Source organism: Panthera tigris, chromosome A3, assembly GCF_018350195.1.
Source record: "Panthera tigris isolate Pti1 chromosome A3, P.tigris_Pti1_mat1.1, whole genome shotgun sequence".
Taxonomy (NCBI): Eukaryota; Metazoa; Chordata; class Mammalia; order Carnivora; family Felidae; genus Panthera; species Panthera tigris.
Window position 1 is genome coordinate 62559299 of NC_056662.1, and position 22315 is coordinate 62581613.

Below are 22315 nucleotides of genomic sequence, written 5' to 3' on the forward strand. Positions count from 1 at the left end.
CCCCACGCTGGGTGTAGAGATTACTTAAAAATAAAATTTTAGGGGTGCCTCGGTGGCTCAGTCGGTTAAGCATCCGACTTCCGGCTCAGGTCATGATCTCACGGTTGATAGGTTTGAGCCCCGCGTCAGGCTCTGCGCTGACAGCTCAGAGCCTGGAACCTGCTTCTCATTCTGTGTCTCCCTCTCTCTCTGCTCCTCCCCAACTCGCACTCTGTCTCTCTCAAAAATAAACGAACATCAAAAAAATTTTTAATGAATAAAATAATAAACATAAAATCTTAAAACAAGTTTTGAAAAAAAAACTTTTGAGGGCACCTGGGTGGTTCAGTCAGTTAAGAGCCTGACTGGCTCAGTCAGGTGGTTAAGTGTCTGACTCTTTGTTTCTGCTCAGGTCATGTCTCACAGTTTGTGGGTTCAAGCCCCAAATCAGTCTGCTTGAGATTCTCTCCCTCTCTCTCTCTCTCTTCTCTACCCCTGCCCTGCTCCTGCTCTCCCTCTCTCTCAAAATAAATAAACTTAAAAAAAAAAAACACTTTTTGGTTTTTGCCAATCTAAAAGATGAAAATAGTATCTCGTTTTAGGTAATAATATCTCTCCTGGGTAGCTCAGTCAGTTAAGCATCTGACTTCAACTCCAGTCATGATCTCATGGTCTGTGAGTTTGAGCCCCGCGTCGGGCTCTGTGCTGACAGCTCAGAGCCTGGAACCTGCTTCGGATTCTGTGTTTCCCTCTCCCACTGCCCCTCCCCCACTCACATTCTGTCTCTCTCTGTCTCTCAAAAATGAATAAATGTTAAAAAAAATAAAAAGATAAGAAAAGAAAATAGTATCTTGTTTTAATTTGCGGTCTTCATGGTATTTCCAAACCATTGTATTCCCTTCTCTTACCTCCCTCCCACAGTATTTAAGGAGACACTGTGTGCAAGGCTGCTCATCCTTCCAATCACATAGGCATAGTGTCTGGGACCTGTGAAATGTTTAAGGACCTACAAAAAGGTTTGAGATTCAGGGAAGGGAGGCAGGGATGCATTGCCTTCAAAATCGTTTTTAAAGGTCAGCTGGAGAACCTGGAACTCAGGAACATTTCATTACATTTGAAAGCAATTTGTTGGTTTAGATGTTCCCATTGCAAAGAACTTCCAAGTGCATATGATGCTTTTCCAAAAATTTTTCAATGTTTATTTATTTATTTTGAGAGACAGAGAGAAAGAGAAAATGAGTGGAGGAGAGGCAGAGAGAGAGGGAGAGAGAGAAGCCCTCCACGCTGCCAATGCAGAGCCTGATGTAGGGCTCAAACCCACGAACCATGAGATCATGACCTGAGCTGCAATCAGGAGTCAAACACTTAACTGACTGAGCCACCCAGGCAGCCCAAGAAATTAGAGTCTATTTTAAATTAAATGCATTAGCTGTAGTTGGATAATTTCACAATCATTAATTATTTGAAAATCCTTTTTTAAAACATGCCCATACAACACCATTCAGTGTGCAATCAGAGTGTGTTTGAGTGTGTTTCATGTGAAGTGGGTGGGGCTTCCAAAAGTAAGTGATGGTATTTTTCTTTTTAAGCCTGTGAGCCAGACAGACAAGGTCTCCGTCCTCGTGACACCTCGTGGAACCTCATGGTGCCAGCACAAGCTGAACTTCTCAGCAAAAATCAGAGACAGTGAAGGGGGTTGGATCTGAGTCTTGGGCTAGCCAAGGACCCCGGCCTCTCTCCCAAACCCCTGACTGTCATGGAGAAGGAACTGTCTCCTCTCATCCCCACCCCCAGTGTAAGCTCTCAGCACTAGACACAGGACTTTGGAAAGCCTAGGGTGTAATGGACCCATGTGGGGAAGGATAGGGGTGGAAGTGATGCTAATCTGTGGTCTCAGAACCAGACCAGGCCTCAGGGGAGGGGGGAGGAGGAATGGGGGGACAGAGATAGGGAGAAAAGGGACAAATTGCCCCCAAATGACATCTTGAGACATCAGAACAAAATGTGGCTTTTTCTTTCCTACTCTTGCCCCCTTTTAAAGGGAAATAGAGCTCATTCCTTGAAAGGGACCAACTGGGGGTCTAAGTCACAAGTGTGAAGGTTTTAAGACTGGGAGGTGAGCAATTCAGCACCTCTCCCCTCCTCCCTGTCTGCACCCTGTGCGTGCGTGCGTGGGTCTGTGTTTGTGTGCGTCCCCTCCCAGAATACTATCTCCAGTTGCTGGCACAGGGTTTGGTGCTGTTACACGCAGTGAGGATCCAGTTGAACCGAATGGCCCGGTGGAGACCGATGAGCAGTTTTGAATCCCACTTGTGCTCTTTGCCTGCTCTGCGGCCTTAAGCAAACTGCTGTTGTACAAAGAGCACCAGAAAAACCTAGCTCATAGGGACCTTAGGCAGGTGAAATGAAATGAAGTCAATAAGGCACTTAGCTCGAAGCGTGGCCTTCTTATCCTCACCCTTTAGCTGTACTGCAGGGAGGCAGGTGGCAGAGCAGGGGCAAGTATCTGCCTGGGTGAGAGGGTGTTGCTGCAGAGGAGGAGATGGTGGCAGTGGGAGGAAGGACGCACACCAGCCTGCAAGGCCTTTGAGCTTGCCCTGGTAACTAACTGCCTGTAGGGGAGCCACTGAAGGTTCTACAGCAGGAGAGGGCCCAGAGCATGCATGGGAGGTGGCTGGGACCCCCCCCGCGCACCGTCTCGCACCGCTTGGACCCCAAATGTGTCTGTCATTCTTTCCTCCCTCTGCATACCCCTCCCATGGCCCAGGGAAGGGCACCTGGGCTACAGCTCCGTGCCCACCAAGACCACGTGTGGAAACAGGCAGTGAGTGAGGCCAAGGAAAAAGTAAAGCTAAGACCGAGCCCGAACGCCAACTCGGCGCCCTCCTGGCTGGGTGATTTGGATCCCTCTGAGCCTCAGCTTTCTCCCCGTAAAGTGGGATGACAGCATTGACCTCACAGGGTTATTGCAATGGTCAAATGAGCTAATCCACGTAAAGATGAGCACTGTGCCTGCCATATGGCTGGAGCTCAGTGCACATTGTTATTAACTCTTAGAAAACTCTTAGATGGCAAAGGAGAGAGGGGAGACACGTGAGACACAAAGGAGAGAATGAGGAGGAGGCAGAGGCAGAGGGAGGGGCACACAGGCAGCCCAGCCTTTCCACCTGCAGCCAGGAAAGGAGACCCTGGGAAGGAGGAGGTGATAGAGGGGCCCAGCCCACTTCCCTCCTCTCCCCCAACTTCCAGTTCAGCCTGGCCCACTCTCAGATTGACTGGCTCGGGCGTGAGCAGCCAGCAGGGTCCTGGAGGGTTCCAGAGCGGGGCCTCCTGCAAAGAGGGGTGGGGGTGGAGCATTCCTGGGAGATGAGAGGTCGGGCCCAGGTGTAGGGTTTGGGAGCTGCGATTCCCCATCGATTGTCAGGGCCCCAGGCACAGCCCACTGTGTTGAACTAGAGGCCAGAGGCTGCTCAGTTGGGAGAGTGGGCGTGCGTGGCAGGGAACCAGTGGTGCTGGCTGAGATAGGTTCACTCCCCAGCAGGCCAGCTGGGCCCTCCCCCAGAGGCTGGGCACCTGAGCAGGTGTGCGGAGGGATCTACAGCCTGTCACTTCTAAAATTAGAGCCCCGCAGCCTGGGAGTCAGCCAGGTGTGGCTGCCACACAGCCTCCCAAACTGGCTGATGTGCATGTGCACGCCAGCTCTGGGCCTGCACAGACACATGCCAGCTGCCAAGCCCAGACCCCAGGAGACCCATGGATACTCCAAAGGCACACACTCAAGTTCACACGCACACGTACTTGCTTGGGCCTGACCCTGTTCACGTATAGGCCCCTTATCCACAGGTGCCCTCCCACCACACTCACACCCCCACACTCATACCACCCACTCGTACGTGCTGACACCCACCCAGCATCTCCTGGGTCTCCCCCTCTAGACCACCAGCCTTCTGGGGGCAGTTGCCCCTGGTGGTCTTTTCCACTGCTCTCTCTTCAGTGCCTGTAGTGCCCGGCACATACCAGCAGCCCAGGAAATGTTTGCTCTCCATGAATGCACACACACACACACACACACACACGCACGCATATTTCTGTAATGAATTAGCCCCACCTTCACCCCATCGCCCTGCAGTGTTCTGGTTCTACTAGGCCCTGGAGAGAGCAGCACCGAGAGGCCCATCCGTCTCTGGCCTGGACAGTGCCCCACATCCAGAGTCCAGGCTAAGGGGAGAACCTGGGGGTGAGGGGGGCGGTGGAACCAAGGAAGCAGCAGACTAAAGCCCCTGTTTGGGAGGGCGTGAGGATCCCCATCTTCTACAGGAGAAACCTCCCTGGGGGCACTGTGCTGGGGTTCTGGGTGGGGTCGGAGGGACAAGTGACCTGCCCCACAGCCCTCCCCTAGCCCCCTGCTCCAAGGGAGCTCCCCATTATGGGTGGCCCCATCCTACCTAGGAGCACTCGGCTCTGCTCCCACGGGCCTCCAGCCAGGCTTCCCCAGCTTGCATACTGTGTGGCAGAGTGAGGCTTGAGGAAACAGGAGCAGAGCAGGGTGTTCAGGGAAGACTTCCTGGAGGAGAGGAGCCTTGTATGGGCCAGAGACGGGAGAACCTTCTGGAAAGAGGGCTGGAAGGGGCGGGTATGCATCTTTGATTCCAGGACTGGCGAGGGAGTGCCATGTCTGTGCTAGGCCTCATGACACCCACGGGGTAGAGTGGAAGCCAACTGTGTGAGGCTGAGCATCAGGGATGAGGTGGGTGTGCTGTGACCCCAAGAGCTATCAAAGGTCAAGGCAAGGCCTGTGATTACAGTCTGCATCAGAAGTTTTGAGAACGAAGTGCCTGAGGGAGGCAGGCTAATTTGAGGGGGGAACCAAGAACCAAGGGCCAATGGATGGACAAAAAGATTAGCAGATAGGTTGAAAGACACAGGAGGAAGGATGGAATATTGGAAAGACAGAAGTGGGTGGGTGGTCATTGGACATCTCCCACTCAGTTTCTCTCTGGAGCCCCCAAAGAGCTTGAAGATCAAGCTACTCCCACCCCAGTCCCCCCACCCCACTGCCCCCATTCTCCATCTCTTCCCCAGGCCAGGCTTCCAGGGAGGCTAACACCTGCTTGGCCTGATGCCCAGAGACACACCTTTCAGCCAGATACAAGGCCAGATGTGGAATCACCTCCAGGTGTTCTCACCTGAGCAGGTGTGCATAGGATAAGATGGGGGTGGAGGCCATATCTACTAGCTAACACCTCCAAAAATAGCCCCCCAGCTCCTGGGTAGTGCTGCAATCACAGCAGACACACACACACACACACACACACACACTCACACAGACTCCCAGCCATTGGCTGAATCACACCCCATAGGCACCTGCTGATACAGGTACAGGTGAGCACCCGTTCACTGATACCCAAACACCAGGCCCCCAAATGTCACAGGACCACTGCATTGCACAACTCCAGTATGAGCCACTCATGCAGTCTACAATGTATGGGGCAACCTTGACCTTCAGTCACACCCGGATGCTACACAGTCATTAACCTGCAAAGGTTCACTGAGTAGCTCCCAGACCCAACCTTGGGGGGATATCAGGAACACCTCTCCACCTTTCCGGATATTTGAAGTCTCTCCCTCAACGACTCTTTCCAGAGAAATCAGGGCCCACAGGGCCCTTCCTGTTCTCTCCCTCCAACCCTGCCTCCCGACCGGCCTCCTCAGATTTGCCCTCCCTCCAGCCATATTTCACACCTCAGATGGGCTCTCTGCTTCCCATACACCTTGGCCCACACTATTCCCACAACCAGGAACTCTTTTCTTGTCTCAATCCTGAACTGAGTCCCAGCATCCAAGACAGAAGTCTCTGTATACCTGATGTGACACGCAACAGGGCCTTGATAAGTGTTGTTGACTGACTGCCCAAGTGTGTAGCTGGGTGAAATCGTTGGGAATATAAGGCAGCTAAGAATTATTGCCAGATGGGCTGGTGGGGACTTGCGGGCATGGAATTCCAGTCAGAGTAGGGGAGAACCCATGGGCTGGAGGGCAAAGCCCCCATGAGCACACATTTGTCACTACAGCCCCCATGGAGCGAGTCCTGAACGCGTGCACCTTCCCCTTTCCATAGACAAGAAGCACAACTGACCAGTCAGCAGGGCCCAGCCCTACAGCGAGGGCAGGACAGGTCAGCAAGCCATGGAAGGAGTCTTCAGCCAAGGCCAGGGTCTCTCGTACTCTGTTCCCTCCGCCCCTGACACTTTGGGAAGCCCGGCACTTTTCTAGGTCTTTCTTCAGGGCTGGGGAGTGCCAGAGCAGGCTCTCTGCCAGCTCAGCAGGTCTGGGGACTTTGGATGTGCTGATGCAGGCACACTGCCACACCCCATAGGGGCCCAGCTGGTCAGAGCTCAGCACTGGCCTGGGTCTGGGCCTGGCATTGATGGATTGACATGGAGTTTCATCCGTTGGGCAAGGACCAAACCTGTGTAAGTGTTTGAGAAGTGTAAGAAATGCGTGAGGCCCATTTCTAAGCACTTTATTTATATTTGCTCACTTAATCTTTGCGATGACTTTCTGAGGTTGGACACAATTCTGATGGGCATTTTACAGTTTCGGAAACTGAGACATAGAGACGGACGAACCAACCTACCCGAAGTTGTGGCCCTGAGGGGTGGGTAGAGGGGTACAAGTTCAAACACAGCTGTCTGGTCCAGGCCACACTCTTCACCACTACGTTATTCTATGTCACCTTTTAAACTTACTTTTAAAAAAGAAAAGATAATGGAGCACCTGGCTGGCTCGGTCAGTAGAGCATGTGACTCTTGATCTCACGGTTGTGAGTTCAAGCCCCACATTGTGGGTAGAGTTTACTTAAGAAAAATAAATAAAATAGAATTTTTGAGAAAAGAAAAAAAGAAACGAGATTACTTGGTCCAGGCTGCCTTTGGCACTGGGGGCCTGAACATGTGACATCAGGTCATTCCCAGCCCTGTCTCTCTCTCTCTCCCTCTCTCTCTCTCTCTCACGCACACATGCACACACACACACATACACACACACACACAGCCTGCCTTGTCCTGGTACCACCAGGCACATCCCTGTAACCTCCTGGTTCCTCCACAGCCAGGCATCAGGCCCGTGGGAACACTGTGCTCTTGGCTTTGGGTCCAAGTCTATTCTGGAACATACCACCTCACGCCCCCAGTTCCACCCCAGGGCCAGCATTCCTGGAAAGCTTCAAGACAGCCTCTTTCAAGGGGAATTTCTTCTGTGGCCGGAATTGGGATAAGCTGAGAAGGGTCCCGCCCACAGCCCACAGAAGCTGCATCTTGGGGCCAGAAAGCTTGGAGTGGCCCTGGGGCATCAGGGTTGCTCGTGGTCCCATCTCCACGGCTGGGCTTCGGCAGGCAGGAGATACACAGGGTGCCCTTACCTAGCCTTGCTTGTCTACTGCGGCTACTTCTGGGCTCTCCGAGGAGCTCGGGTCTCCAGCATTTTGTTTTCACCAGCTTTCCTCATCCCATCCCATTACCAGAGAGTGTGCTACTGTAGGCCCAGGCCAGGGCTGGGCGCCATGGAGCCTGCCCTGCTGGGCGGACACAGCCTTCCTACAGTCAGCTACACGGCTGCAGCAAACCCCCAAGGTCGGCCATCAGCCTCCAATTCACTTCCAGGACGTCCTCCCGCCATTCAGGGGCCCCAGGATCACGTCCTAGCCTGTGCCCTGACCTCTCACCCCAGCCCTGGCTATTGTTTCAGTGGCAGGAGAGCCTGACAACGCTGCCCCCAGCCCGGGGCTGTATGGGTGACTACATGGGCAGATGACTACATGGGCTCCTCCTTGACCCGGCCTGAGTCAGAGGCCCGTGAGCTCCCGCTGCCTCCAGAGCCCAGAGAATTTGGGTGGGAAAGAGCTGTCTCCGTGCCAAGGTCTGAGGAGATGGGCCAGGCTCTCACTCCTCACTGACCTGGCCTTCAGCAGGACCTTCTAAGCATTCTTGGATCTAGAAATGCCACATGTACACACACGCGCGCGCACACACACACACACACACACACACTCAGCCACACTGCGACTGGAGATGAAACAGTGTGGGTATGAGGTGGGTATGAGGCTGAGGCAGGCCAGTGAAGAGTACTGGGCTGGGCCAGTATAACAGAGGCCTGAGCACCTCCTGGTACTGGAGAACACAGCAGCCCAGCATGGGAAACAGGCCCATGCTTCTAGATCCCTCCCCAGGATGGGCACAGGTTCTTATTGCCTGGGGGCCTTGCTCCATAGCATATGCCCTCAACCTTACAGTTCTCTCTCTTCCTTTCTCTCTCTCTCTCTCTCTCACACACACACACTCCTCCTCTGCAGCACCCCTTCCCCTAACACTAGCCTCATAGAAAGAGCATCCAAGCCCCACAAAGCCATAGGCCCTTGACTCAACCCTTGGAAGCTGAGCGCAGGCCTGGTGGGCCAGTGTCAGGGGATTTCCCCTCCTGGGTTGGCCCCATTGAGCCCCACTGTCCCTTGGCTGGACTAAGCAATTGCTGCAGAGGCCAGCCTCCACCTCCACTGTGCCCACTGTGCCCATTCCACTGGGCCCCAGCACACAGAGGTCCATGCCAGGGCTCCATACAGCTTCCCAGGACTGCCAGATTGCTTAGGCTCAGGGCCTTTTGTTTTCTCTTGCTTGCGCCCCCATGCACATGCTCAAATGCCCTCCCTGTTTATCTTCCTGACCATAAAGTCATCAGTCAACACTTAAGTACTAGCCAGGCCCTGTTGTAAGAGCCTTCCGTCTATTCTTGCATTTGACGCTCACGAGAAAGTGCCATTAGTTACACGCATGGTTCAGATGAGGAAACTGAGGCCGAGACAGGTTGAGGAATAATGCATTCCTACCCATCTTTCAAGATTCACCTTGGGTACTCTCCCTTCTCCTCTGCACCGCACCCCTGCCCGCTGCCCCAGGCAGGAGAAGCTGACCCCTGCTTCGAGCCACTGCCCCTGTAGTGACTCCTGTTGGGGCCATTATCTCAGCCCCCAGCCATTGATGTTTGCCCTTCTCCATTGTCCTGGCCCCTGTGAGGGTCTCAACCAACCCTCTGTCTCGCTCCCCACCGAGTCTGACGAGTGGGCAGCAGGCACCTCTTCACTGCCTGGAGAAGTGGGCCAGAGGAAGGATGGTCAGGACCCACCTCCCTTCTCCTCTTCCTCTGACTTACCCATTCTCCAGCCTCTTTCCTTCCCCTCTCCTCGCCCCTGCATCTGTCCCTGTGCAGCCCTGTCCACACCTCTCCTACCAGTTCCTAGGGGAAAATGATGGGCCCCTGCCCTGCTCTCAGGCTGGGTCTTGCAAGTGGGAAGCAGAATCTGTGCTGGGCTGAGCCTGGGAGAGCAGTGAGACCCCAGCAACTCCCCCAGCACAAAGAGGGCCTGGCCGGGACCTGAACACTGGGAACTCCACACCCTGTGTGGTGTCACCTCTGGGTGGCCACTTTGGTGTGTATGTATCTGTCTTTCTGTGTGTCTGTGCGTGTGTGCTCACGCGCACTGGGGAGGAAGGGGAGAGAGTGCAGGGGAGGGAGACAAATGAACCATTGGGCCCAAGGCCACATGTATTTAAGGGGCACCGAGTTAAAAATAGACCCCAAGTGCCCGGAGAGCAGGCAGCAGGCACGCTGACCTCTGGCTCAGATAGGGAGAGGGATTCCAGGAGCTCTGAGAACTGTCCACAACTTGTTGCCTTCCTCACAACTCCCTCTCCTGAAGACGGATTTGCGATTCTGTCGAGTGTCACAGACACCCCAGCGTAGCTGGGTGGCACCCTCCATGTTTCGTGCGCTTTGTAGATTACATTGTTTTGTAGCAGAAGAGAATGAACTTTAGACCGAGATGGGACTCCAGCAGGGGATTACTGGGTAGCTGTCCCCTTCCTATCCCCCATTTGCCGAGGGGACTGAAGTTCCAAGAGAAATGACACTCAAGCTTATGCAGAGCAAGGCTCAAATAAGGGCCCCCAGCTCCCAATTCAAGACTCTTTCCACTGTTACATCATGTTGATCATGTTATATTGCACAACATTCCTATAGATTTTTTTTTTTATTAGAGGGTGAATCTTTTTTTTTCTTTAATTGAGAGACAGGGATAGAGAATGAGCAGGGGTGGGCAGAGGGAGAGAGGAGACAGAGAATCCCAATCAGGCTCTGTGCTGCTAGTGCAGGGCCCAACAAGGATCTCGAATTCACAAACCATGAGATCGTGACAAGAATCTCGAACTCACGAACCATGAGATCATGACAAGGCTCTCGAACTCACGAACCATGAGATCATGTCCTGGGCCAATATCTAGAGTCAGATGCTTAACTGACCGAGCCACCCAGGCACCCCTAGATTTTGTTCTTTTGTGTTATCTTATGTAATGCATGTAGGCAGGAGTGGGGGTGGGGTGCACAGTCGTTAGAAGGAGGAGGTGACAACAAAGGCGTTTAGGCTGGGGTACAGGCAGTGAGTCCATATCCTCCCAGATCAGCCCAGCTCCCCCACCTGAGATCTCTCCCCACGTCAGGTGTAGTGGGTGTGACTCAGCTCCCAGTGCCCTAATTAGCACCTGTTGACAGTTTTTGATTTGTGTGTTATCACCTTGGGTCCGCTTATCTTTATCAGAGCCAAAGGTTGATTGGAGCATTCTGGCTCGGGCTCAAAGCAACTCCTCTGATTCCACGGAGCATTCATGAGCACTGTTACGAACAACAGCCCTTTTTCTTCAAGACAGCAGCCCAAACATCGACTTGTCCCAGAGCCGCACTCTGGAGTCTTCGGTTTGACCTCCGTCATGCCCACCAGTAAGACCGTGCACAGTCCTCCTCTCAGCCAGGGGAGGAGAGTGCTGCCAGGGTGAGGAAGGCCGTGTGAACTCAGGCCTCCTGATCTCCAGCCTCAGGTACCCACAGCGATGCCCCCAGACACCTGACCCTGCCAGAAAGTCCCTACTGGAGGCCGAAACCCCTTCCTCTCCAGCCTCTCTTGCTGGGACAAAGTTCCTGAGCCTTATCAGTCCAAGAGGCAGAATGTTAATCTGGCCACCTACTCTCCAACCCTGCCCCCTCACAGCTGGCCTCCGCACTCCAGGTGGGTGAGGGGGTGTCCATCAGGACAGCAGGCCCTGCATGTAGCCTGTATGGCCACCCGAGGGGTTCATCCTCGGTCTCTTCCCAACAGTAGCCTCAGGGCCAGGCCTGCAGGTGCTTCCCAGCTCCCCTCTGAGCCTTGGGGGAGGTATCTTCTCTGAGAAGTGACCCATTCCTTTCCTGACACCTGACATTCCTACCTGGACCCCCTTGGTGTGGTGATGTCAGAGAGGACCTGGGTCCTACTCCTGGCTCCGCTGCTGTCCCCTTCCTCTGGATCCGGGGCAAGTCACCGAGCACCCAGACTTCAACTGCATCACCTGTGAAGTGGGAATGGACTTTAATCCACCCTAGAATACCTTCCTTTCCACTGAGCCATGGTGCCTAAGTCTGACCAAGCCGTCCCCTCTGCACACACCACCTGGAACAGGCTCCAGAGCCCTGAAGGTAGTTCACCATTTCCCACTGACAGCCACCTAAACCCCCTTCGCTCCTGGGCCAAGTCCCCAGAGACCACCCAGGGAAGATGGCAATGCCTTGGGTGGGCGTCCTCAGAGATCTCAGGTGGGGACAAGTCCCTGCCCAGCTGGGGCGGGCGTGTGTGTGTGTGTGTGTGTGTCCAAGCACACTCCCGGGGCATTGTCCGGAGGGCTGGGCGGTTGCCTTTATGGCTAGGCATAAAAGGTAATCATTGACCACATCAATGCCGCCTTGCGCATCAGCGCCCGCCCAGGCTCGACCCTGCCAGGTCCTGGATTACTTTACAGTCACATAAAAGGAGCCTCCAGACTGGCCTCTGGGGACTTTGGCCCTCAAGCAAGGAACGGGAGGGAGCCCTTCCCTGGAGATGGCCTTTTCTTATAACATTTACTTGGTCACTGAAGAGCCCCAGCCTTTTATCAAACACTGCTACGATTGTCTTGGCACAGCCTGCCTACACCACAGAGTCCCCATCAACAGGGGTCACCGCTCTTCCCTCTCTCCTCCACCTCTCCTGTCAGGACCCACCAACAGCCTGGATGCACTCAACAGCAGCCTGGGTGCACCCAGCAAGGCCCCTCAGCAAGCTGAGAATTCAGGACACATCTGGGAGACCTGGTTCCTTTACAAGTTTTATTTCATCGAGTCCTCATTAACCCTATAGGGTAGGAACCAAGATAATTCCCATTTTATTTTATTTTTTATGTTTATTTATTTATTTATTTATTTTATTTAAAAAAATTTTTTTAAACATTTATTTATTTTTGAGACAGAGAGAGACAGAGCATGAACGGGGGAGGGTCAGAGAGAGAGGGAGACACAGAATCCGAAACAGGCTCCAGGCTCCGAGTAGCCAGCACAGAGCCCGACACGGGGCTCGAACCCATGGACAGTGAGATCGTGACCTGAGCCGAAGTCGGACGCCCAACTGACTGAGCCACCCAGGCGCCCCTATGTTTATTTATTTTTGAGAGAGAGTAAGTGAGCGAGAGTGGGGTGGGGGGGGTTGCTGACAGAGGAAGACAGAGGATCCCAAGCAGGCTCCACGCTGACAGCAGAGAGCCTGATATGGAGATTGAATCCTCAAACTGTGAGATCATGACCTGAGCCGAAGTCAGACACTTAACTGACTGAGCCACCCGGGTGCCCTGATAATTCCCATTTTATAGATAACTTGTGCTCAGAGAAGTCAAATAACTTTCCTAAGTCACACAGCTGGTAAATGGCAAACTGCAACAATTTTTCACAGCCTATATGGCAGTGGTCTCCAGGCTCGTGTTTTTTTGGTTTTTGGTTTTTTTTAAACGTTTATTTATTTTTGAGAGAGACAAAGACAGAATGTGAGTGGGTTAGGGGCAGAGGGAGAGGGAGACCCAGAAGCAGAAGCAGGCTCCAGGCTCTGAGCTGTCAGCACAGAGCCCGATGTGGGGCTCGAACTCATGACCTGTGAGATCGTGACCTGAGCTGAAGTCGGACGCTCAACCGACTGACCACCCAGGCGCCCCTCCAGGCTCGTTTGATAGCATACTGCTATTGTGAAAAACAGCTCTTGGCACACACCTTTGATATATTTATACACATTCATAAATTGTACACATGTCCTACTAAATATCTATATGTTAAATAGTAGCAAATACCTGCACCCCAAACAAACGTTTCTCATCCTATCATTCAAACCAGATCAAATCAACTTCAGAGATGCTCCCCAAGGCTCGATTCTAGCAGCAACACCTGGGACAGAGAGAGAAGGTGGGAAGTGGGCTGAACTGTGAAGAAAAGGTAGGCGAACATATTGGTGAACATATTGGGGAAGGGCACTCCAGACAAATGCTTGAGCAAAATCCAAGAGGCCGAAAATGTCAGGAAATGTTCAGGCACAGACAAGAACCCCGGGAACATGAATGGGAATAGCTAGGGACAAAGCAGGAAAGGTCAGGAGGGGCTGGAAGCGACTGGCCAGACTGCCAGACCTTGTCTAAAATGCAGTAGGGAGCCACAGTGGGTTCATGAGCAGCCGTGTGACTTTGCCAGAGCCGTGTTTTGGAAATGTCTCCCAGTGCAGTATGGATTACACTCTCAGAACGCTGTCCTTGGAGTTGGAGAATGTGGCCCTTGGAGAGGCACCAGACTGAAGGCCAGTTAAGAGTTGCCACACCTCTTTACCTTTGCCCACTGCCCAACTTGGGGTGACTTGGGCACCCTTGCTGGCCTTGATTTTCTTTCTTTCTTTTTTTTAATGTTTATTTATTTGAGAGAGAGAGAAAGAGGGAGAGGGGAGGAGGGGCAGAGAGAGAGAGAGAGAGAGAGAGAGAATCCGAAGCAGGCTCTGCACTGTCAGCACAGAGCCCAACGTGGGCCTAATCCCATGACCCGTGAGATCATGACCTGAGTGGAAATCAAGAGTCAGATGTTTAACCGACTGGGCCACCCATGTGTCCCTGGCCTTGATTTTCTGACCTGTAAAATGGACATAATAAGAGCACACATATTGTGGATATTACTGTTGCTCTGACAGTAGGGCTGATGTGCCTGATTCAGCCTCTGGCACATAACAGATGCTCAAGAAATAATGAGCTGGTCTCATTATTAGAATACGCCATCCTCTTTCCCCTGCCTGAAGAAATCAAACCAACCCCCCTCCATAACCTAGATCGGACTTCACTTTTGAGAACCCCAGTGAACTTGTTACTCCTTTCCCTGGGCTTACCTAGCTCTGGACTCATACAGGCAGTGCGGCATTCGCACATCAGATGACAGTTACCTGCATACATATCTGTCACCCTCACCTCCAGGCTCCTGTACAAGACATTTAGTGGGCCTAGTTAAATTTTTGTGACTTGGTTCAAAGCATAAAAAGGGAAATAACAGCAGAAGAGGAAGAGGAGGAGGAGGAAGAGGAAGAGGAAGTAGCATGTTTGGGGGCACTTTGCTAAGCTTTTTGTTTGCGTTTTCTGAATCCCCTCCTCGACCCCACAAGGCGGGTGTGTCAGGCGGGATAGGCTCGTGTGCCACAGTAACAAACATCCCAACCTTTCAGTGTTTTAAAACAGTAAAGGGGCGCCTGGGTGGCTCAGTCGGGTAAGCATCCGACTTCGGCTCAGGTCACGATCTCACAGTTTGCAGGTTTAAGCCCCGTGTCAGGCTCTGTGCTGACACTTAGAGCCTGAAGCCTGCCTCGGATTCTGTGTCTCCCCCTGTCTCTCCCCCTCCCCCACTCACGCTCTGTCTCTCTCTCTCTCTTTCAAAAACAAATGAAACATTTAAAAATATTTAAAACAGTGAAGATTTCTTTCTCTCCCCTGCCAAATGAGCAGCGCTGGTCACTTAAAGTATGCTGTCCTCACTCAGGGACCCAGGCTGAAGGAAGCCCCCCCTAGCAACACCTTTCTTCAGCATTAACTGTGGCAGCGAGAAGGGGACCGGAGAGTTCACACATTAGCTTTTTTGTTGCTACCTGGGAGTGGCGTGTGTCAATTCTACTCACATTTTATCAGCCAAAGCAAGTTCACTCAGCCACACTCACTTCAAGGGGCTAGTGAAGTGCAGTCTTGCCAGGCCTGTTCCCAACTCTGTGTCACGAAGGCCACACGGGCAGGGCAGGTCCATCCCTAGCTGTGCCAACGGCCACTCCCAACAGGGTGACTCAAAGCCCCTTTGTGGCAGAGTTGACCTTGTGTCCAAACAGTACTCACCTCCCCTCTGCTCTGGAACCCCCCCTCCACCCTCCCCCTGCCCCATAACATCAACACACAAGAATCTGGGTCAGTCTTTATCTTCCAGCTAAAGTGAACTCATTGAGGAATCAGCCTTGACTTTGGTTAGGCATGAAAATCACAACCATATTTCATGTCTGACACTGAGGCATTGTGGGTCTGGCAAGGAGCGCAGGAGAGAGGGGGAAAAACGGGACAGCTGGCTTGGGGTTGGAATTCAATTTCTTACCAAATAATTACATGCTATCTGTGGGCTGGGATCACACACTTGAATCTGTGCCACAAGGAGCCTGCCCCGTGCGTTTCTCAGAGCCCATTACCTGTTTTTTCCATCATCATTTGCAACGGGGATTGTGTAGGCTCTGGGGAGGCAAGTCTGCTATGGGGTGTGTGTGTGTGTGTGTGCGTGTCTGTGTCTGTGTGTGTGTCTGTGTGTGTGAGTGTGCAAGACGGCAAGCCAGAAAGGAAGCTACAAGCAGACAAGGAGCGTCTCTTGTGAGCACGGTCCCTGCTGGTGCCGAGAAGGAAGAAGGACAGGTCTCTAACTTCTGACCCAGACTTAGGAAAAGCCTTCCACATTGAAAAATGTGGCTCCCTCTGAGAAATCATAAAGAAACACCCTCAACTGCGGGCAGATTTCATCCCACTCCAGGGGCAAGTTAAAGGAGATGCAAAGTGGTGTAGGCTCAGGGGAAAGACAAGTGCTACTGGCAGAATTTCAGGCAGACAAAGCAGAGCAAAAGGTCAAGGTCAGAAACCAGTGACATTTAGAGGGCAAACTGGAAACAGAGGAGGGGCTGCTGAGGGGCAGGATGCTACCATGGTGGGGAGCACAGGCTCTAGGGCTCTGCTCCTTATCAGCTGGGTGGTCTGGAAAACTCCCCAGCCCCTAGAAGCCTCAATTAACAGAGGCTAATGAGAGCCCCCATGTCATAGGGCACTAAACAGGTATGCAGCCGACGAGGCCCTGCCCTGCTCTCTGGGCCTGTGGCTGCTGTGTCCCTGGGCCCTGGTCTGGGGGAGAGGGGTGCCTGGTGAGAAATCCTCCCTCCCTCATTGTCCCAGCAGAATGGAGCCCTGGCCACGAGAATCAAGTCCAGGGGGACACGGGTTACCTCAAAGGCAGAGTTCCTTGTCTTTCAATCCTTCTTCCATCCCTTACTGTCCATCCCTCAAGACCTTGCGGGGCACCTGCTGCTGTCCAGGACCCTGATGGTGGGGGTGGGGATGGGGTTCTGGAGGTGGAAGAAAAAATTCCAGAGCCTGATCTTTAACAATTCATAGTCTACCTGGGAGGAGGGGGTGGCTCACTATCCAGAAAACAAGGAACAGAAACCACGGTTTGGGGCAGGAGCTGGTCAGGGCCAGGAGGCAGCATCAGGGAAGGAGCTGGAGCCTCAGGGATGGAGAGGATGAGTATGAGGGCATGGAGGGCACTGCGAGCAGCAGGCACACCTGGAAGAAAGGGCTGGAGGGGCTCGTGGGGTGCAGTTGGGTGGTGAAGGCAGGATCCTAGGGGCAGGGCAGTAGGCCAGGCTGTTGAGCGGTGGTTTGTCCAACCTCAGGAACTACGGTGTAGAAACACAGAAGGTTCTGGGGTTTTGTTTGCTCAGAGATGGGGAGTGCAGCCGAAGCGTCTAGAGATGGGTACCCAGGAGACAAAACAGGTGCTGGGGATATGGGATGCTGAGTTCATGCCCCCCACCCAGGTGCAGACAGAGGAAGAACAAGTCTCTCTGGATGGGGTCCCCACCTCCTCTGTCCAGTAGGTCTGGGGACAGGATCTCACTTTACCACCCCACCCCCAGGCCAAGCCTGGGTTGACAAACGGGCCCTGCCCCCTGCCCGGAGGAGCTGAGCTTGTTACGCTGGAAGTGAGTCACAGAGCTTTTCCTTCCTTCTCTTTCTCTCCACTTGGCTTGTCTGACACCTTGCGCATCCTCATTCCCTCCCTGTCTCCCCCACCCCACACACCGTTCAAAGTCCATAAACTATAAATAAGTGGGCTATCAGCACAAACTCCTCGACCCAGCGCTGGGGAAGGTGAGGGGCTTGGCTCAGGGTTCTGGTCCGTGCGCGTGTGTATCGGCAGAATGTGTGCCTGTGTGTGTGCATGTGCACACAGGTGTTGCTGAGACTCTGACATGCTGGGTGTCTGTATTTGTGAGCTGTCTGTGTGGTTGTGGGGAATCTGTGAGGGAGCACAGCATACATGTGTCGTGAGGTTGTGGTTGGAGGAAATTTCCACGGGGACGGGCCTAGGGGTTTATCGGCTACGGGATGGGCACAGGTGTATGCGTCGTAGGTCGCCACCACTGAGGGGGAGGGTGTGGGCGGCAAGAGCGCATTTGTGCCTGAGGCGTGTCCGCATGGACATCCGTGTTGTGGAGGAGGTGGGTGCTGGGTGTGGAGGAAGTGCTTCTGTCTGTGTTTGTGTAGGTGTTGAGGGTGTCTGTGCCTGGACCGCCTGCCTTGCCTCTGGCTCTGCAGGATGTGAAAGGACTTAGGACTTGGGTTTGTGACTGAGGCTGGTGTCACACCCTTTAGTTCTTTCCCTCAGCCTGGGCCAGGAGGCTGGAGATAAACCCAAGCCAGCACTGATGGCTATGGGGGCGGTGATGTCACATTCACAAGGGGTGTTCGGGGGAGGGGGGGGCGGGTAGCTCATCCGAGGGAAGCTCAGAAGGGAGCTCCTCAGACTGAGAACTTGGCCTAGGAAAAGAGTGAAGGTAGGCTCTTGGTCTCTCACTCCCTCCTGCTGTCCCTCACCTGAGTCTACCCACATGCAGAGCCCAGCCAGAGAGGGCCCACTGGCCACCAGCGGGCGGGACTCAGCCTGGGCGCCCCAGAGTGAGTGCCCTTCCACCAGCATGCGGGTCTGTCCCCCATGTAGGAGCCCCTCCCGTCCAACCCTGCTCCCAGCTAGATGAAAAGCCCCACAAGGGAGGACCTCTGTCTCCCCAGCATCCCCAGGCATAAAAGAGGGACAATGATATCTACAGAAAGGGGTTATCTGCACCCCAGATGAGCCTGGAGTTGTGGCCACAGAGAATAGAGCTAATCACTCATGCTTCCTTCTCACCTCTCCTACCTTCATAGAAATTGTTCAATTGGATCCTCCCGGGGGTTGGGGGCCGGTGGCGGTGAAGGTCCTTGGGCCGTCTCTAGGGGGCGCTGACAGGCAACCAGCACGTGCCCGCACCTGCCAATGGATTAAACGGGCAAAAGACACGGCAGGCCGAGGAGGGGGCCAGAGGAGCTGTGTGAATGGGAACAGTCTAGCGGGGACTGACGGAAGGGCTTGTCTGTGGGATGTGTGACTTCTCTCACCCACCAGCAGTAGGAAGAGCACCAGGGCTCCTCTGAGAATTCAATCCCAGGCTCACACGGACTGGGCTCCTGGGAGGGGCCAGCCAGGTTGTCCCTGGATGCTGGCTTAAGTCCCCACTCCTGCTGGGATGGAGGAGGGAGGGTGATGAGGGATTACTGGGATGTGCCTGCTTTCCCTCTCTTCTGCAGGCCAAGGCACATTCTCCCTCTAGCGCCCCTCGAGGAGATGAAAATCCATTCATTCAGCCCCAAGAGGTGGCAGCAGGCAGGCTGAGGGGATCATTCCCCAGCATGGGCCCTGGAGGGAAGGGTCGTTGGGGGCTCTGCCCTTCTAAACCCGGTTCCTTTCTCTTGGGACCAGGCTCCCTGCACGCCCACATTACCAGGAGGAAGGCCGCTCCAGGGTCAATTCTGAATTCTGGGGGGTGGTCCTGGTCCAAGGAGGTGGTGTCTTCCTCCACAACCCATCCATAAAGGGCATTTGTGCCCAGGCTACACCGCCCACCTGGGGCTGGGGGCAGGGGCTGCTTCGAACACAGCACCACAGTGAAAGCGGGACAAACGCGCCTGTGTGCGCCCTGGCCGAGGTGCCGGAGGAAGCGCGGTCGGGCCGAAGTGTTAACGGGCCTCCTTCCTGCCCTGCCCATGCCAGCTCCTCGGTGCTCATCCCTCTCCCCTGAAACGCCCGCTTCCGCTCCGTCCCTGGCCACAGACCTGTCCTGCTTTAACAAACATCCCTCTCAGGCTTCGGGTTTATGGCTTTTCCATGTGCCCCCTTCATGTGGTTGGGAACCAACACTCTGGTCCCCAGAGCAGAGGGGTGGGGTGGAGGGGGCTGGGGCTGACCTTGGGGGCTGGGCCTGGCCAAGCGACCTAAGGGGAGGCTAGGATCTTTGCATCAGGAGGACAAGGCCCAGCCAAGGAGCAATACAGGAGGGATGAGCTCTGTCCTGAAGGAGGGCAGGTAAGGGAAGGCCAAGTCAGCTGCAGGGGCCAGGAGGGGTCCCCAGAGAGGACAAGGAGACCACCCCCAAAGGGGACAGCACCAGCCCAAGCGATGGTACTTGTGACTTTGTTTTGTTGTTGTTGTTTGTTTTTTACTTTTTTAAAGTTTATTTACTTATTTTGAGAGGGAGAGCAGGAGAGGGGAGAGAGAATCCCAATCATGTTCTGCACTGTCAGCATAGAGCCCAACATGGGGCTCGAACCCACAAACCATGAGATCATGACCTGAGCCGAAACCAAGAGTCGGTGCTTAACCAACTGAGCTATCCAAGCACCCCACTTGTGGCTTTGTTTTAAATGGAACGTTTCTTTCTTTTCTTTTTCTTTTTTTTTTTTTTTTTTACTGTTTCTTTCTTTCTTTATTTGAGAAAGAGATAACATAGTCTGAGTGGGGAAGGGCAGAGAGAGAGGGAGACACAGAATCCGAAGCAGGTTCCAGGTTCTGAGCTGTCAGCACAGAGCCCGAGGCGGGGCTCGAACTCACGAGCTGTGAGATCATGACCTGAGCCGAAGTCAGACGCTCAACCAGGGAGCCACCCAGGCATCCCTTAAAGAGAATGTTTCTTAAGCACCAAATGTGCCCTATGCAAAGTAAGTCCTGTGATTTTCTTGTCTCATTTCACTCTCACAAAAACTCACTGGTACCATCACCCCCCATTTTACAGATGACAAACCGGGGCCCAGAGAGGTTAAGTAGCACGTGCCCAGATCACAGAGCTGGCTAGTGACAGTGTGATGACTCAAGCCCGGGGAGCGTCCACATGTTGAGGAAGAGCCACTACTCTATGCATTTTTATCAGTCACTGTTGGGCTTTTGTATCTGGGCCTGGGACCGCCCGTTAGGTGTCCCTGAGTCCCTGGGTCAGCCCCAGGAGGGCCAAGAAGGAAGCATTCGATCCCAGGACTGTCTCTGCCTTGAGACCAGAGCCTCAAGCCCCCTTGGGTGTCAGCACCACGTATAAGCTGACGTCTCCCATATAAAGGGGCGCACTGTTGAATGTATGTAGAAGCTGCTGAATAAAACACACCTTCATTTAAAAGCGTGACTGAATATACACTCGCTGCGGGTCATGTATATGTTTTTTCTCAAAAGATTTTAAAAGAACAACTGCTATCATGGGGAGCAGGGGCTGCAAAGCGTTTCGATTCTGTGAGAGAACGTTTGTGTTCAAAAAGTTCAGAAACCACTTTACAAACTAAAACACGGATGCCCTGAGAGGTAGCACATCCTGGGGAACTTTCAGAGCAAGCTGGGGCCCAGGGACCTACTCACTGGGCTGAGGCTCCCTTTTTGTCTGGTCAGGACACCCACCCCCATCTCATCAGAGAAGGGGGCCTGTCCCAGGGGAACCTGGGTGGTCCCGTCGATTAAGCGTCTGACTTTGACTCAGATCATGATCTCATGGTTTGTGAGTTCGAGCCCCGCATCAGGCTCTGTGCTGACAGTGTGGAGCCTGCTTGGGATTCTCTCTCTCTCCCTCTCTCTCTGACCCTCCCCTGTGTGTGCTCTCTCTCTCTCCCTCTCTGCTCCTACCCCACTTGTAATCTCTCCCCCCCCCCCAAAAAAAATAAATAAAATAAGTACACCTTAAAAAAAAGGAAGGGCTGCAGGAGTAGGCCCCAGGAGATCCAACATAGTAGGGCATGGGACTTGAGGGACTAAGAGGCTAGGAGAAACTCAGGGGGCTCCCATCTCCCAGCAATGCAGGGGGAGAGCCCCGGCCTTACTTATCATTTGCTCCTCAGAGTTTTTCCTAACATGGGCATTTGCAGGTCCTGCTGGGGAAGAAGCCAGCTGTGTATGGACAAGCAGGAAGATGGGGGGCCTTTTTCAGTGGGGAAGGTCCCCATACTCCACACAACTGGGCCAAAGGGAAAGACCCCTCCAACCCCCACTGTGGAAGGAAGCAAAGGAACGACATTTCTGGGGCATTTACTGTGTGCCTGGCACTGTGTTTTCACAAGTTAGTATTTTTCCTTTGACTTTCATCTCAACAATCCTGCAAAGCAGATCTGACAACTCCCGTTTTTACAGACGAGCCTCAGAGAGGTTAAAGGCTATTAAAAAGCAGAGCCAGCACCTAAACGTGACCCTATGCGGTGGCCAATCTGTGTTCTGGGGGCTCAGAGCGGCTGCAAAGAGGGCTGAGGGGGAGGCGGGGGAGGCCCAGCCCCCACAGTCCCGGCCCCAGTGAACATCCTCTCTGCCTGCCTTTGTTCACAAAACCGAAAAAGTGATGATGGTTTTCCTTCCTCTCTTTAAGAAAACAACAGAATCAAAACAAACAGAGAAGGGGAACTCCCCTCCCATAGCTTTTGCCAGAAAGAAAAGGAAGAAACAGTCCCAGTCATGCTCTGGGCGGCCCTGTTGCTAGGACAGGGCCTGGAAGAGGAAGAGAGAGGGCCCCTCATGAAAGCTGAAAGCTTCAGTGTCCCCACCGCATGGTCCCACTCCGAGCTCCTTGGCCTCACCCCAGCAAACCTGCCCCGCTCGTGGCCTGACCCTCTGAGTTCGGACACACACAGCTGAGGCAGCTGAAACTTTCCAGAGGGCTTCAGTAAATCCCAAGGAAGGACAAAGAGGAAATTAAAACACACAAGTCCAAGAAAAAAAAAAAAAAAAACAAAAAACAGCTACCAGAATGCACACTGGCACTGTTGACCTCCCATGGCCTGTTCCCACTTAGGGCTCCCAGGCC

The 22315-nt window shown here is 53.5% G+C and overlaps 1 long non-coding RNA gene across 1 annotated transcript; it reads right to left on the reverse strand.

Annotated features, from left to right (window-relative positions):
* Positions 1-11238: 11238 nt before the first annotated feature.
* Positions 11239-14358, reverse strand: LOC122237297. The gene is made up of 3 exons (XR_006215677.1): positions 14276-14358; positions 13206-13299; positions 11239-11408 (listed from the first exon to the last, which is right to left on the reverse strand). It is a non-coding gene; the product is annotated as an uncharacterized LOC122237297 (long non-coding RNA).
* Positions 14359-22315: the final 7957 nt, after the last annotated feature.